Source organism: Chelonoidis abingdonii, chromosome 17 (assembly GCF_003597395.2).
Source record: "Chelonoidis abingdonii isolate Lonesome George chromosome 17, CheloAbing_2.0, whole genome shotgun sequence".
In the NCBI taxonomy this organism is placed as follows: domain Eukaryota; kingdom Metazoa; phylum Chordata; order Testudines; family Testudinidae; genus Chelonoidis; species Chelonoidis abingdonii.
In genome coordinates, this window is record NC_133785.1 from 302,158 (window position 1) to 314,535 (window position 12,378).

Consider the following 12,378-nt stretch of genomic DNA (forward strand, 5'->3'; position numbering starts at 1 on the left):
ATGTGTTAATTCCAGATATGAAGTTGTAACTTTCTAAAAATACTAGGTAGAAAGTAGCTGCCTCAAAATAATATGCAATAATTCCTCAAAGTGAAAAGTTAACATTTTAGATGTTACAGTTTGAAGAAAACTGTGCCCTTCCCTCCCCCTCCCCCCAAAAGGATGGCTCTCTCCAATAAGAAAACCGTGATATTTTTAGCAAGAAGCATTAAAAGGGTTCCTATGTCCTAATCGGTAAAAAATACTGAACATTACTACCATATGTCTATTTGGTTTTATAATATATGCTAATGAGATCAATTTAAATTAAATTTAGTGCTGGCTATGTGCTTGTACTGTATTGGCTGTTAAAATTTGTGTAAGAGCATAATACTGTGAAATAAAGACAAATATTGTCCGAATACTGAAGACTGAGAAGCACAACATATTTTTTCTGGAATAATAGGAATATACAGTATATATTTGTGTTGTGCTGTTTTTGTTTGTTTTTTACCTTTGCTTGCAAATATTTATTATTGGCAAAATATAATTCTAGGTATAATAATTTGAAATAGAGAAATTTTTATTCTGTTGACTGTTGAACTTGTCACTAAATTAAAAAAAAATAAATTGGAAAGCACTTGGCACTATAACCTGAAATTCAGAAAATTGCTCTGCAGCCTGTGTCTGATCACTGTAAAGATGAAGTGAATTTGTTGCTTTCCCTCACCTCCTCTAGTCCCCTCCATACAGAATCTTTTCCCCCTCCTTCTTCTCAAATGATAGTGATAGAACTTGACAGTCCTTGTCCTTGAAGGTTTCTCCCGTTTCGGAGTAAGTGGCATATTCCTGGTAGTTTGCCATCTTCCGTTTTTGTCATTATCCCAAGGGAAGTATTAAAACCACAAACAACAACATGGTGGTTCAGTCCATTTTCCTTACAGAGCAACATTTTCTTCCCTTACTGTATCTGCTGTTCGCCTTCCTTCTTCAGCAATCTTAAACTGCAGGCAATTAATGTACTCTGTGCTTGCACTCTGGTAGCAAGATGCTCTGACAGAAATATCAGCTCTCTCCCCCACCTGCTTGGTCAGGAATGGTACAGTCTGCAGAGGGACTCCTGTAATGTAGCTCAGTTTATCAATCCCTTACAGATGCCGAACAGTGATTACTCCGCTATGTAATTGAAATCATTTTGGATTTGTGATGATATCTTAGCCAAGTAAGTAGTGACATCCACAGCATGAAAATAAAAAATAAGAGCGTTCCCCTGTCTGTTCTGTGCTTGTTTATTTGTCAATTCTTTTTTTTTCTTGGAGGCAGAAGCTGATGAGAAAATGGTATGGAGACTTGGTTTGAGTGGTGCATTAGATTTTAGTTCATGTCCTATGAATCTCTGGAAAGGTAATTCAACTTCTATAGAATATTATATAAGAAAAACCAGAAACTGCCTGGCAGAAGTAATCTAATAAGATTTTGGAGGTTGAAAATAGAGTATAGATTTTTTTTCTTTTTTTTAAAAGTCAAAGTGGTAAAGGTTTTGCTTAAATCAGTTATTTAATGATGAGAAAACATATGGATGCTTTTATCATTATTGGTATTCAAATGTTAGTGATTTTTTTAAACAGAGTGCAAAGAATACATTCTAAAACATAAGTACAGAGAGACTTTTTGGCTAATGTTAATTTGGCCATAATATGTATGACCTTGTGCTAGACAAAGTGTGTATATATTTTTATTTTAAAAGACTCAAATCTGAAATTTTTCACAGCTTATCATAAATTTTCAAGGTGCGCTTTTGAAAAGAGAAATGTTGACATAAACATCATAGCTTCTTTACATTATGATGGATTAGAGTATACTGCTACATATAAAGGTAGTGAATTTCATGGTAATTTTTAGAGTATGGCATAGTGTTTCCCCAAAAAAGCCATTCTGTGGCATATGATGTAATAGCTATTATTCTATACACAGATCAGATTTTTAAAGAAAAAAAATCCTTATTGAATACTGCAGGGAAAAGCTTTATACATATCATAAGGATAATGCTTTAACAAAAAAAACCGTAAGATTACTGGAGTCTTTGTCTATTATGTAAGGGGAGATTCTGCCTGTTTGATCTCTGGTTGTGGAACTGACAGTTCATTTGTCTCACTTGGACTAGACAGCAGTCAATCTGTTCTCCAGCCTTTGATTTCATGACTTTGAGTTGTCCTATACAAGCTTAGCCAGTGGCTTTTAAAATGCACATTGCTACCTTTGACTAATGAGATGATTACTTTAGGCGGTCTTGGAAGCGTTGAACTCTCAGAATCAGATGCTTAACGCAGTATTTTCTTTGCTTTCTGGAAGGTAAGTTATGAAGTTGCCAAAAAGGATTGTTCTTTCATAATGAAACTATTCATTTCACCATGCACACTTACACAAGAAGGACTGTGTATTTATCCTGACTTATGATTGTTCAACCTTTTTATTACATCACTTTACTGATTATATTAAAGGATAAAGAAGGCATTATAATGATTAGGCTGTTTGTAAGATAGCAGACGTGCTCAGTGTGGGAAAATAGTACCTTCACTTCTAGAATATTTGGTTAATAGTGGATATATGAAGTAGGAGATTGATGAATGGTGGTTTAAAATAACGTTTTTTCTTTTTTACCTGGAAAGAGAGCTAACTGATCTGCTTCATAATACCTTATATTGCAAGATGTGTTTGACTAGAATTTAATTTTGTGAAAGGTCGTTTGCATGACTAGCTCTCCTAACTTGCTCGTGAGAACTGCTTGACTCAGGTATCTAGCAGGTCTTTGATCAGATACAGCTTTTACTTCATGTTCTTCTCATTTTGGTGGAAAAATGCTACCTGTGAAAAAGGTGTTTCATATTTGCACTGGAGTGCTGGTAAAACAAATAGGTTTGCAAAGAACGCATGCGAATATGGGTTCTGGAAAAGTTGTACATTGTAATGCTGCATGACATTTTTTTTCCCCCTGAATTCCTATAGAGAATTGATTTTGGCCCAGCACATCAGAGTTAAATATACTTAGATTTCCACTGGAAAGGTCAATTTTTTTCCTGTTGCATATGGACAGTGGCTGATATCTCCCATATTTTATGCACGTATTAAAAGGGTTTATGGGTGCGTATTGATAGAGCTTTTGAGGACAGTTTCAAATTTTCATTAATTGCAGGTTAGGGAAAACATGGTAATATTGAACTGGACATCATATGGTTAAGTGCTTTCATAGTGACTTTTGTAAGAGCACTTCTCTTTGAATTTCTCACCATGTATCTTGGAAACAGTCTCAGAGAGTTAATTTTATTTCTCCCCCATCCCACGTTTAAAATATTCCACACACCTTCTCAGATGCTGTAGAATTTTGACTGATTTTTATGCTCCTGTATTTTGGTTTCTGAAAGTGTGATGACATGTTCTGCTGTTTATTTTTGAATAATTAGTAAAAGAAGTGTGTTAATATTTTATTCAGATCTCACTTTAAATTAATAATTCCAAATGCCTGTAGTTTCACTTTCTGTAGGCATGGATATAATCATTTCAAATTCCACAGAAAATTATTAAGAAGACATGACCTTGTAACTACATTCCCTACTTCTTTTATGTATTTAAATTGCACCTGACTTCCTTAATACATTCAAATACATTTACCTAAGTGTAGCTTACAGCAATGCTTTGAGAGTGGATGACAGCTGATTTACCCTACAAGGGGACCTTGTACTGAAGTGTATCAACTCTGCCTTTAATATATTGCTGTATCCAATAAGTTTTAAAGCAAATATTTTCAGAAGCAAGGAAGGATTTGCACCATACTTTTACTTAGCTCATACTGCTGTGGTTTTCAGATTTGCTTTTAGAGAATGGGGAAAATGTTTGTTAGTTATATTAATATCCTGTATTATCTGGTCAGTTTTAAAAACATTCATCATTTAAATGACTAGGTTTTGAATTAATTAAAAAAAAGCATCAATTGAATAAAGAAAAATGAGTGAAATAATTATTTTTAAAACATCTCATTTTAGCTTGATTTGGTTAATTCATAGTTCAGAGTTTGGTGGTAAAGTTAATGTCAGAATCTTTCGTGCTTTCAATAGGATTCTTTTTCCCTTAAGCCAATAAGGTAGCAATCAATCTACTTTTAACGGAGGCTTCATCGTGGTCTGGCTGCTAATCAAGAAACAGAAATCTGTCTGATTAGTATACCTGTGCTGCCTTTGCAGCACCGTCTTGCCAGGCATTGTGCTAGCAATTAGCAAATCTTACTTTAGTCTGCATTTGCTAAAGCCTTAAAATGTACAGCAGTTGCACTCTATACTGTAAATGGGATGCAGAGGTATATACTATGAGATTGTGTGTGTGTGTGTGTCTTGCTCATAGATAAAGTATTGCACAACATAGCTATTTGAAATATTATGTTAGGCTCTGTTTTACTTATTTTACATTATTCTTACTTAAAAGTTATCTATTACAACTACTCATATATACATTTCACTTTGTATTTTTATACATATAGTAATAATTATGAACAATGGGTATTTTGCTGTTATTTTTTTGTAAAGCAAGTTGGTGCCAAACATGCATAAGTACACATAATTTCTAATTTTGTTGTCTGCACAATTAGACTGGTAACAGTCACATGGATGTAAGAGGGAAGTTCTTCAGCAATAGTCATATTTCAGTTTTTATATTAGGTTTTTTAAAATTAATAATAGATGAAAAAGAAATGGGGTATATAGTTGCAAAGATAGTCAATGAACAGCAGCAATATATCATTTAAAATAGCAATAGAAGGCTAGTTACAAAAGTGTACCAACAGAAAAGATAAAATAAACTTCAGTATGAAACAGTGGGTCAATGAGCTAAGAACCCTAATTTATATGGCTTGGCCACCTGGGTATCCAAAACAGCATGACTGAGAAATGGTATCCAAATTGCAAAATACTGTTCTGTTTTATCACACTTCAGGTAAGTAAGCTTCTCTCTAACCACTATGTACCCTACTTCAAAGTGCCTATTACCCAGAAAAGGAGCAAAAGCATTGTACCACTGGGCTGCAACAGCAATCCTGGGAGCAGTCGTGAGAAAGCAGATTAAAGGATCAACTGAGGCAATTGTAATTTAACACTGGGAGCTAAGAATTTTCTCCATTTCATCGATGGGAACAGTGAGAGATCCTTCATTTCTCTGTGTATGTCTACACTGAAAATGTTAGTGGCACAGCTGAAGCTGTGCTGCTCTAGCGCTTCAGTGTGGATTCTTCCTATGCCGCTGGGAGTGGTTCTTCCATTAGCGTACGTAATCCACCTCCATGAGAGATGGTAGCTAGGTCAATGGAAGAATGTTTTCTACACCGGGGGCTAGGTTGGCATAGCTACATCACTTAGGGGTATGGATTTTTCACACCCCTGAGAGACGTAGCTGTGCCGATGTAAGTTTCCAATGTAAAACAGTCCTAAGTGACCTGCCCAAAGTATCACAGACACTCAGTGGCAATATTAGGATTAGAACTCCCAGTTGTGTGCTTAATCTACTGGAGCATGTTACCTCTAATACCTCTCACTAGTAGTATCACTGAATTAACACCAGTTACAATAGTTTTTGGAATATTGGCTGCTAAAATATATAGCAGTAGCAGATGTAAATCCACTTGGGGCCAAATGTTTATTTAGGCAAAACTCTCTTTGATTTCAGTCCTTGATTACAGACTGAGTTTAGACTATAGGACTTCATCCATGGCAACCAATTTGCATCAAAATGTTTCATCACATTTTCTTGTGTTTCTAAAGTGAAAAATCTATTCATTACCCTGAATGTGTGTTCCGCTAATAGTGCACAAACTACAATATTCAGATCCATTTGTAATGCTCCAGTACTATGGTGGTTGCAATGGCATAAAATATTAGATAGAAATGCCTTCAGTATATAGTAAGAGAAATCATTGTATTTACATGATGGCAAATAATGTTGTGTAAATTATTTCCGATATAATGAAAATACCCATTAAACTTTATTTTCTTTTGAGATGTTTATTAAGCATATGTTCAATGAAAACTTAGATGGGTTATTTTTAAATAACTAAATATTTGACCAATATTGCTCCAGTAGGCATTAAAATTTACCAGTGAGGTGAGAGGTCAGTAAAAACCTCTACACAGTTCAGTTTGGTTTGAATGCTGCTGAAGATATATTAAACAAATGAGCAAAAAATCTAGATAATACTTAGTCTTGCCATGAGTGCATGGGACTGGACTAGATGACCTCTCAAGGTTGCTTTCAGTCCTATGATTCTATGAAACTATGAAGGAAGAAAAAGAAAACAGCCCAGTACAGTCATTTTTTGTTCCACTCATTGGCCCTTCAAACCCCAGTCTACCAGTCCAAATGGTATTCCCCAACAAGCCCTCTGTCCCTGTGGGAAGATTTGTACCAGAACAAGACGTATCTTCAGTACGGAAAGCCCTTGTTCTTGTTCTCACTCTTATTGTGCCCCATGGTGCAACTCAATTCCCGGGTTTGGGCTTAGGTTGGAATAAGCTTCAGGGCCACAATGCATCACAATGCTAAATGACTTCTGCTACTCTTGAGTTGACAAACCTATTAATATTCCCCAACTAAAGTTAGAAGCTGACGCAACAGCCATGTTATTGATGACAGCACTCAGTTATCTTGTTTAAAATAGTGTTTAAAAACAACTATTCCAGCTTACTGAATATTATAGGTGAAGACTAAATTCATCCACATACCACCTTGGTACCACTGATCTACAGTAGGAGAAAAATTCATTGCTGATCTCCATATTTGAGGTCAAGCACAATCCATAGCATGCTGGGAAGCCTATAACTAAAGCAACCACATTATTATGTAGGTGTTCTCATTGCACATATGCTAAGAAGAAGAGGAGACACTATGTGCCTCACATGGCATGTGACCAGGATTCATCACTGCATTCGGCCTGCTAATTGGGTCATTCACTTCCCTGGGCTGGGTACTGACAGAGTGCGACATAAACAGCGATCCATGCTCCCCCTCATACTCTCTGGGAGTACCAATGTTCCCACCACCTGCCAACACAGCTAATACCTTCTGTGCACAGGAGAGATGAGCCAATCAGAAAGCTGATTGCTTCAAACCCTCTTCCCAGTTGGCAGAGATTTTGGTCTCATGATCACCTTAATTCCTGCTCTCTTCCTTCTCCAGGGCCTGTGAAAGCTGGTTCAATGCAGGTATCCATATTTGTGACAGCCACAGATACATCCACAGACCTTCAGTAAAAAAAAAAATAAAAATTTGCATTGTTCAGACATACAGAATCTGTTTATTTTGGCATGTGTAGTACTTGGTGTATGGAGTTCATCTTACAAGATGGATTAATAGATTGTAATGGGTGTTCTCAGTGATATAACCTTAGATGCTCATGTTAGTGTAATAATATGCTACCACCATCCTGTCATCTTTGCTGTTTAGAAACGTACCCTTCCTTTACCGTACATAATTCGAAAATAATGCTGTTTCCAGTAAGCTATTCCAACTCGCTGGGGAAGCATGCAGTCCAAAAATGTCAGGAGAAAACATTGATTTGTAGAATTTGTAAGTCAGCTTTGGAAGAAATTGCTGTCCTGACTGAAGAGAGGCATTTAATTTTACACTGCCTGTTTACTACATTTCTTTTCGCTGCTTGAATTATAATGAATGATTCTGCACATTGTTCTAAAAATATCCCCATTGATGTTTGATGCTAAGGGACCAATAGCATACAGTTGCAATGAGACGATGATTCCATGTTGGCACTCATAATGAAATGGAATTGCCACTTTATTTTTCTCTAATGCTTAAAGGGACATTAGTTTATGAACAGTTCACAAGATACAGCCTATGAAATGCCGAAGAGAACTGTGTGCAGTTTCTTGCACCGTATGCAGAGTCGTTAGCCCTTGGTTAAGATTCTGGTTCTGACTTCATTCCAGAAAAACCAAATAGTGCATGTGCATTGTGCTATGACTAGTTGCTTCTGTAACGGTGAATTATTGTTATGCAGACAGCTGCAGGTTGAGATGGTTGTGCTAAATCAGCATTATTTAATAGAAGCAGTGAGAATGCCAAAAGAATAAGACATCCCTTCCACACACACTTGCAGGACTGTGCCCAGCTGGGCTGGGTTTGCTGTGAGTTTTCCTGAACTGATACTGGAAGTTCCTTATCCTTAACTTTACTATATAAAATGAAAATAAATTAGGAGTCCTCTTGTTGTCTTTTAAAAACATATTGAAAATATTTAATCCAAAACACAATTACATGATATCAGAAAAAATGGTAGGAAAATGGGAAATAATTCAAGTTATTTTTTCCAACAGTCTTTTGAAGCATTACTTTTCAATGCATGAAGTTTTGACATCCAATCCTCTTTTACTGGTCCCTTGTGGGTTAGAAGGGTATTATTACAGCTATTGCTAGAAATAAGAATTTTAAGGATAGGGTGAAGCATATTTGGTTTTATTTATTGTTTGGATATAAAGAATACAAATAAAATAAAATGTCACCCTTTCATGATGTGTAATTTCTCTTTAAGCACATTTTATTTCCTTCTTAGCTTTCACTTAGAGAAAGTGAAAGTTAAATATAAGAGGATAAACTCAACTTTTCCATTTCTGATCTTAATCTGAGTCATAACCAGGTCATAGAAAAATAGAAGATTAGGGTTGGAAGAGACCTCAGGAAATCATGTAGTCCAACCCCATGCTCAAAGCAGAACAAACCCCAACTAAATCATCCCAGCCAGGGCTTTGTCAGCCCAGGCCTTCAAAACCTCTAATGATGGACATTCCACCATTTTCCTAGGTAACCCATTCCAGTGCTTCACCACTCTCCTGGTGGAATAAATGTTTCCTATTATCCAACCTAGACCTCCCCCACTGCAACTTGAGACCATTGCTCCTTGTTCTGTCACCTGCCACCACAGAGAACAGTGTAGCTCTGTCTTCTTTGAACCTTCCCCTTCAGATAGCTGAAGGCTGCTATCGAATCCTCCCTCACTCTTCTCTTCTGCAGACTAAATTAGCCCAGTTCCCTCAGCCTTTTATCCTAAGTTATGTGCTCCAGCCTTATAATTATTTTCATTGCCCTCCGCTGGACTCTCTCCAATTTGTCCACATCCTTTATGTAGTGGGGCGCCTCAAACTGAACACTGTACTCCAGATGTGGCCTCACCAGTGCCGAATAGAGGGGAATAATCACCCCTACCAATGCAGCTTAATACCATTAGCCTTCTTGGCAACAGGGACATAGAGTTGACTCATATCCAGCTTCTCATCCATTGTAATTTCCAGGTCATTTTCTGTGAAACTGCTGCTTAACCAGCTGGTCCTCAGTCTGTGGCAGTGCATGGGCTTCTTCTGTCCTAAGTGCAGGACTCTTCAGTTATCCTTGTTGAACCTAATCAGATTTCTTTTAGCCTAATCTTCTGATTTGTCTAGGTCACTGTGGACCCAGTCTCTACCCTCCAGCATATCTATCTCTCCTGCCAGTTTAGTGTCTTCTGCGAACTTGCTGAGGCTGCAATCCATCCCATCATCCAGATCATTAATGAAGATGTTGAACAAAACCAGCCCCAGGACAGACCCCTGGGGCACTCCACTTGATACCAGCTGCCAGCTAGACATGGAGCCATTGATCACTCCCCGTTGAGCCCGACGATCTAGCCAGCTTTCTATCCACTTCATAGTGCATTCGTCCAATCCATACTCTTTTAACTTGCTGGGAAGAATACTGTGGGAGACCATATCAAAAGCTGTGCTAAAGTCAAGATATATCATGTCCATCACTTTCCCATATCCACAGAGCCAATTACTCATCATAGAAGGCAATCAGGTTGGTTAGGCATGACTTGCCCTTGGTGAATCTATGTTGACTGTTCGTGATCACCTTCCTCTCCTCCAAGTGCTTCAAAATGGATTCGTTGAAGACCTATTCCATGATTTTTCCAGGGAATGAGGTGTGGCTGACTGATCTGTAGTTCCCTGGATTCTCCTTCTTCCCTTTTAATTTTTTTTTATTTTTTTAAAGATGGGCACTATATTTGCCTTTTTCCAATTGTCTGGGACCTCGCCCCATTGCCACGAGTTTTCAAAGTTAATGGCCAATTGGCTCTGCAATCATATCAGCCAAGTCCCTCAGCACCCTCAGATGCATTAGTTCCAGACCAATGCACTTGTGCATGTCCAGTTTTTCTAAACAGCTCTTAACCTGTTCTTTCACCACTGAGGGCTGCTCACCTCTTCCCCATACTGTGCTGCCCAGTGCAGCAGTCTGGGAGCTGACCTTGTCTGAAGACCGAGGCCAAAAAAGCATTGAGTACTTCAGCTTTTTCCACATCATCAAGTCAGCAATATGCTTTCAGAATCTTAGTTGTCAGACCCTGGAAGGAGAGGATATCTAATACAAACTTAAAAAAAATTAGCCAAAAAGGCTATCAATGAACTAATAAATAAATTTACCCAGAAGTATAGCTCTATTTTCTCCTCTGGTAGGAGAGTTTTTGTGGTACTTTGAGTTTAGGGTGGGAGAAAATAGCATGCCTGCAAGGTTCTGAGAGTCTGCTCTGCAGTATAGAAACAGCTCCGTGGGAACCAAATGGACTCAGCACTTTGCAGGAGGAATAAGGATCTCAAGTCATAAATCATGAAGCTTGTGGGTCAAATAGAACGTATTGCACTTAAAATTCAGCCAACAACCATCACTTCCTTTAGTACCAAGGTACAGCCCACAGGCAACGATAGTGGCATTAGGATCAAGACTTGTAATGTTCATAGACTGTACCACTGTGCTAAACATTTTATGCTAATCAGGGCATTTCCAGGCCCTTGGTTGAGCAAACTTTTTGAAATTGCTGAACTAAGGATAAGAGGAGGAAAAGGTTGCTGGCAATGTGATAAATAAAGGAAGGAGAGGAAATGAATCAGTTGTGGGGAGGGGAATATCCTATAATGAGCTTGGGCCAAAAGGCAAGAGACAATAGAAATGGCTGCAAAACCATCTGTTACCATTCAAGCTACCTGTGAAGGCTAAAGCTGTTTCCTCATTCTTCATGGTACTCCTTTCATTGTTTTGGTCACCATGCACTAAAACCCAAAGAGCAATAGGAGCCATAGACATCCTGGACAGGTGAAGGCACTCACACTCTTCTTCTGTTCAAATTTCTATTTAGTTTCTTTAATATTCAGCATTTGAAATGTTTGTTTATACACACCACAGACACAAGAGAACTGGCAGTTTAATATAAAATACTCGTTTTACTTTACTGTGTAGCTTAGCTCCAGTCAAAGTTACTCTTTCAATGGTTCATGTGTAAACAATAACAAACTCCCTGTCACACATGCCATATCCACTCCCTTTCTCGCTGTCTTTTTTTTGTTTGTTTGTTTTTTTGAGCTTCATAACTAGCTTCCTAGAAACCTTAATGCCAGCTGCCAGATGATTTTTCTTTTTAGGTTAATCACACACTGAGGAGGGTTAGCAACACCTTTTTCCTGTTCTGCTTGCTGCAGTGGCTTCCCTGTCAATATAGAGTCCATTTCAAGGTCTCTGCCCTTAAATTCAAAAGTCTACATAGGTTTGAGTGAGCTCTGAGAGATCTCTTCTCTCCCTTTGACCAGGACCTTCCGTGACAGTTATGTTCCAACTGAACAATGGAAAGGAGGCTTGTGAGTACAAGAGACGGACTTCTTAGGAGCTATGGAACTCATGTCTGCAAGATACAAGAATGAGCATGAAACTGGGGACACAGACACACATCACATCACAACCTCTGTACATTAATTGAGCCACTTCTTTTCAACTCTGAGAAGGAAGGAAGGAAGGAAGATAGTGTGTGTGCTGTTGTGGTTTTTAAGTATTTGGGAGGAACACCAGTAGTAAGGTGCTGAATACTACTACTATGACTGAAAATTGCTGTCAAGCACAGCTCTGCTTAAAATAAAAGAATCATCCTTGAACGCCACTTTCAAACACAGTTTGTTACTCCCAAATAGGATTTAAGATTGCCAAAGAATGTGTGTGTGTGGGGTTCATAAGTTTTTTTTTTTTAATGTAGCAAAGATTGCACCTAGCTATTTCAAAATTCATAAAATTCCTTAAAACTTATTTCAGGATTAATATTCACCTTATTTAGGTGCTATGAAATACAGAAATAGTCATGCAACATCTTACTTTTATAACATTTCTTTTTAATCTTATTAAATTAGCACCATTAACAGTGCATGTAAAATTATATTTACATTCAAAAACATATTTAAACTCCTGCTACTTAGTGTTTTGATTGCCATATCTATAGCCTAATACACTTAACTTTTTCCATTACTTGAATTCAGACTTTGCTGTTTGGCATAA

The 12,378-nt window shown here is 37.6% G+C and overlaps 1 protein-coding gene across 10 annotated transcripts in view; it reads left to right on the forward strand.

The window, feature by feature from the left end:
• ATP2B2 (ATPase plasma membrane Ca2+ transporting 2) overlaps positions 1 to 12,378 on the forward strand; it is a 633,448-nt gene that overhangs the window by 162,570 nt on the left and 458,500 nt on the right. For 3 of the 10 annotated variants that reach the window (XM_075073410.1, XM_075073413.1, XM_075073414.1), the window contains exon 1: positions 938 to 1,201. The exons of 1 other annotated variant lie outside the window; for it this stretch is intronic. The gene's annotated coding sequence lies outside the window, so the exon portion shown is untranslated. Of the gene's footprint in view, positions 1 to 934; positions 1,202 to 1,298; positions 1,384 to 12,378 lie in introns of those variants that run through there. 6 more of the 10 variants (XM_075073415.1, XM_075073416.1, XM_075073412.1 and 3 more) reach the window with 5 other exon arrangements.